Source organism: Bombus huntii, chromosome 7 (genome assembly GCF_024542735.1).
Source record: "Bombus huntii isolate Logan2020A chromosome 7, iyBomHunt1.1, whole genome shotgun sequence".
NCBI classification, from domain to species: Eukaryota; Metazoa; Arthropoda; class Insecta; order Hymenoptera; family Apidae; genus Bombus; species Bombus huntii.
This window is the reverse complement of record NC_066244.1, coordinates 5,445,022-5,450,765: the sequence shown is the minus strand read 5'-3', so window position 1 is coordinate 5,450,765 and position 5,744 is coordinate 5,445,022.

The window sequence follows — 5,744 nt, the reverse complement described above, 5'->3', positions numbered from 1 at the left end:
CGATATCTCGGATCGAGAGACGCGATGCGAAATTCCCGATTAAGTGGTTCCACCGCCTCAGCCGCCGTTCCTCCTCTACCCACCTTCTCGTCCTCTACACCTCATCCACCTCCTCCTCTCTATCTCTTTCTTTATCTCTTTTCAACGATATCGAGGAGCGAGAAGTTTTCTCTTGTCCGCCACAACTCGAGAAGCGGTGCTGGTCGCCATCAATCGAACACCATCGATTCCCCCGTGATCTGTTTTCCTGAGAACACCGTATCTCCCAGCGGAGCTGGAGCAACGTGAACCTTTATACAGCGGCGTACAGTTCTCAGTTTGACCTCTGTTGACCCCCGAGGACGGCCGCGTATTCGCATGTGTATACTCGAACCTACGTATTTACACAGCACGATGCTTCTCCTCGTTTTCTTTCTCGTCTTCTCACCCTCTTCTCTTCATCGTCGTCGTCGTCGCCGTCGTCGTCGTCGTCGTTGTGTCGTCGCCGCCGCCGCCGTCGTCGTCGTCGTAGTTTTCGTCTCTTCTTCTCCCTTCGGTCGACCTGCTGTTTGCGTACCTTTGTACTGGTGGATGGTAGCAACTGTGTGCGAGCTTGTTTGTTGCCCTCAGGATGGCAGGATGCGCCACGGAACGAACTGGACGAGGTCGTCCTACGTTCGTAATTATTGCCTGGCCTCCCGCCCCCGCGTTGTCGCTCGTCCCTTATCCATCGCTGCTTAATTAGGTGTCTCGTGAAAATTTACTGTCGATTGCGGGGGGACGTCGCGCGTCAGAAAGTTGCTACAGCCACGACTCACGTCCCGAACGCGGAATTGTATTCAGATGAGGGATCGAAGATTTAATGCGTTGCGTTGGCAATACGCTAGCGGCAGATGGGATTTGTTCCCGGGGCTCCCGTAGGTCTTAATTCTCTTCGTTAACTTCTGTCAGAACGGCACGGCTCGGTGAGTGCCACGAATGGCTGCTTAATATGGATGGCCGGGGCTGCGACTAGCTTGACCTCTCCGACGTTTCCACTTCCTCTTAACGTCGTAGAAAGAAACGGTTAATTCTCATTTTATGCCGGTTATTAACGATGTGGATATTTAATCGAACGCGTGTCGATTTGCCAACCACCGATTCCGTCATGCTCGAGAGGAATCGTAATGTACGAATTACGGTTGATCCGATGCGTGAAAAAGTGCCATGGGCGATTCTGTTCTATCGCGTGAGTGTGTTCCGTGGTGAGTTGGTGAAGTACAGTTAGTTTACATATTGTAGGATCGTCTTCAGAAAGAAACGTTCGTTTCACTGACACAGGATGTACAGTACAAGCAGAAGAAGAGATCGTCGCGAAATACAGCATAAGAGAGATACCTTGTATTCGAAGAGACCTATTTTCCGTTGTGCCGGTGTAAAGTTTCTCAGCCTCGTACGATCGAAATTTTACGAAATTTCGGATGACTCAATCGATGAATTAAACGATTTGCTAATTATTCCACTAATTCGAACTGTTACAGAAACATATTTGAGTTTGCAACAATTATTTTTCTACGGCGGTGGAAACGGCTAAATGTAAAAAAGCAGTGAAGTACTTTACACGTTTAATACCTATCCTGTGAACGTATATGCACGTATAGGAAGTTTAAATGCTCAAAATATACGAAATACTCTGAGCAAAATTTTCCTTATAGTTACGTTTATCTCTGTTTGCTATAAGTCTGCATAAAAATCCACGCTCGACCAATACCCAACACACGTCCGACAAGAACAAACAAATATCTACAAACTTCCAGCTAACACTTGTCAAAGCATCTAGAGAGCGAAACGAACCTCTACGTATGTCCTACATCTTTTACGTGTTCGTAAAGAAAAAATTGCGAAAAAATCCACCAAAATGTCCGATTGAAAACAAACAAATTCCCATATCCGCCGCGTCTTTCAAAATTCTCTCACACTCGGTGCTCCTTAAAAGGTGTCCAATCTCCGTAAGCCAGGCCGAGTAACGCCCAGCGAAATCGCAACGAGGCATCAAGATACGCTATATAACCTGTGACCATTAGCGCGGTTAGCAAGTACGCCTAATGAATTACATATCCGTCAGGATGAAAAAGATCGGGGACCGAATCAATCATCCAGCATCGCGAATAATTCGCACGCAACGCGCACCGGGCCTCTTGCTCTCGAAGAATCCATTAATACGAGGAGAAGCGGTGGAGCCTTGCAACGTTCGTACGGTTCCGTGTATACGCCTGATGTATCTGGTTAATCGCGAAACGTTGCGGGAGAAACGCGGCGCGGAGCTTAAAAGCTTCGGCTGTGTGGCGGTTGTAATTATAAGTAACGAGAAACGAGCAGGAGAGGCCCTCCGTGGGAGTGGACGACTTTTGCTTTGTCATAGGCTGGTCATGGCCACGGCGATGACTAACAGGGAGGGATGCGGGACCTTCTCGTACGGTGGATGCGGCCTCTGCCTCACCGGTATATAAGGTACGGTAACTGCAAAGGTACGGGTAGATCATTAGCCATGATTTGTTGTCGAGCAGGCTGCCCAATGACCCCGCCGGCCGGAGCGTGAACTCCGGGCGTGTCGAGATCTCCGCACGATGATCTTGTACGCCTATAACCATCGACTTCTCCCTGTCGATGCGCATTGTGCGGAATGCGCGTTTGCGTGGATGAATATTATGTACGCGCGTTAACAGCGTGTCGCTTCTGGGAGACCGGATAACTGTACGGTATTGCTTCTGCGTATCCATGGGTTCCCATTGTGTGGCATCCTCGTGTAGCATAGTAAAGAATCCGGGAGATTCTGCGCTACAAATGATGCGTTTCGTGCGGCAGATCGTGCCCTTAGGGATTGCTCTTTCGTTGTAATTTTTAATCCTCTCGTGAGCGATATTACGTGTACCGTGGCTCATGGGGCTGTTTGGCCACTTACCATAGAAAACTTACACGCGACGTGCTCTGGCGCAAACAGGATTACGCGTGAAAACGACTTTTCGAGATAAATGCGTTTGAAGTTATGCACTCCGTAGTGAAGATGTCTGTCTTCGGCTATCGTTGTCAGATTCGGCTACCTTCGTCCTTTGCAAAGGATAGTCTCATTTTTTATTATGCGTTTTGTAATTTTTATTAACGCGGTAAAAATAATCGTCCGCTGCCGTCGTTGATACGCGAGTTTAATTCTGAATTACGAAGGCAACGATTGTTTCAGGAAATTGGAGTTGGTCTCACTGCAGAGAGCATACTTTTGCCTATAAAGGAACATGAAAATATCGAAATCGATTTTTTCACATCTTTGCCTCTTTTTTCACGTACACCTATTATGTGTTGTATAAAATGTATCGAAATTTCATTGATACTGTACCGAGGTACATGGTTCTATTTCTCTGTTTCTATTAAGCTTCCTATTTGAATAGAATAGAAATAGAATTCCTATGGCAACGAGTTCTATTGTTGCAAGTTTAGCTCCAAAGAAAACCGTAGTATTTCCACAATGATCTCATTAAATGACCAAGTTGACGACACGTATGGTATTTCGGAGTCGTATTTGGGGAACCCACTTAACTTTTAACTACCGTCGTTAGGTCATAGATGAACAGAACAGTTTGGGCTAAATTTAGATCAGGTTATAAATAAAGATAGTCTTTCTAGAATACGATACAACGGATGATCGAAAAACGTATAAAATGTGAAATAAAATCGAGTATCAGCTGTCGTAGTCATTCATGATTCAACGATACTAAGTGATGGTTAAAATTGGACGATCCAAATCTGTAGCCAAATCGGCATAGTTTCGCTGGACCTAAAATATTCGATGTTTTACGTGTCTCGTAGTACACAACAGGCTCGATCGTTCTGTGCGAAGGTCAATATTTTAAGATGCTAAAGCCTACTTGATCCGAATAATCTTGCCATGTCGTGAATACACCAGGACCAAAATCCATCGCGTACCGCGGTGCTTTTACATTTTAATTTCTCTACACACAAATCCTACTAGAAGCCTATACCGACGATTTTTCATTAACTCGCGAATTTTGATGATCCGCAAACAACGCACGCGTGGCATCGATTTCTTAGCCAGTTGCCCGAAAGATTTTGAGATTTAAATGGAGCCACGTTGTAACTGTTTAACCGTTGTAAATATTCAAAAGGCTCGACCGGCCTCCAGCCGATTTCCATTTTATTGAATAAAATTGTTTTCGCTGCTCGATATTGAAATATTGATAAGCTTCTACTTTCTGTCAATAGGACGCTCTGGAAATATCGGCCGGCGAAATATTTCGACGCCGCGAAGTAATCCCGTGCACGCGTAGGTATGCGCGGTTTACGCGCACGTATTATATGTATTTCTCTCTCTGTATCGGGCTCAGCTGTTCGAATACGTAGAACCACATCGCTCGAACGCTTTATTTATTTTCAGCATTATATTTCTTTTCGTTCGTTTCGAAACGATGGGACGCGACGAACTACGAAGAATGCGCCGGAAGGTCCGCACAATGTTTTCGTTGAAATATTCACGCGACTCTGAACGCGGAACGGGATTCGGTATGTTTTCGTGTTCTTGCATCCATCCCTGTGTTCGCCATTGGAATCTCGACTGTGCATCTTCGCGTGCTTTCCGCGTAATTAGATCGCGAGCACCTCGGTCGAGATGCAGCCCCGATTTCGAAAGGTTGCGAGCATCCATCAACCAGACGATCACCGGCGGAACTCGCTTTGGTAAACTTTCGTGTACCGATACTGTTGCTGGACATTCCGAAAACGGTGACGACATACACCTGTGCACGTGGATATTAGGATGCTTACGATAAAAGTAGCTGAACATAATGTATCATTAAGATTGAAATCTGCAATTTCTTTATGAACATTGACTTTAATCGATTACCAATATGTATCATTACGTATCGATTTCATCCTTTATGTTCATTAGTCATTCTGTGAATGCACGATTTGTAGATTGAAAATACATATAGACCGATAATATAGTACATTAGTAATCGTTCGTTAGAAGATACGCGTTAAATGAAAATATCTTGCACGCTACATCGATTTCGACAGCCGGATAACACTACGTACGGTATCGAAACGAACGTACGAGAAGAATGATTATTACGAGAATCACATCGATTTTTATCGCGTAAAACGCGGAATACTAATTAAAATCAAAAATATATTCTAAATTTACGCGTAATATTATTCAAACTCTTACGAGCCACCCGTGACTTAACGATATCGAAGATTAAGTCCCCAAAAGCATCTGGAATTGCCGCAAAACCTCAGAACGTACGAACTCTATCTTCCGACAGATTTTACAGCCACGTTATATCGTTGCTACTTAGTACGTACCTGTGTACGAGATAGTTGACCAGCCAGTGTGTAAGTACACAGCGAGCAGGAAGCGCGTCATTAATCGAAAACTTTTCGATCGTTCTGGGGTCCGTTTAAAAGCGGCGAACAATGTTAGAGCATAGCGAGGATAGTTGAGCACCAAGCCTTCCCGTTATCGATGCACGACGAACCTCGATGGAATCCGAGACGCAGACCCGAGAGGATGGAGCGGCCCGAAGCGGATGTTGGTATACGCAAGTACTCCTATATTTCCAGCAGGCCAGCCAGTGAATTTACGTTACTACCGTTCACCGATCGGCAATAAAAAGGAGCGCAATGCGTAATGGAGCTCACGGTATAACGGGTACACCGAGAAAGGTCAGGGGTTCGCTCGCATTTCAGGAGCGAGCGAAGGCGAACGGAACGGAATG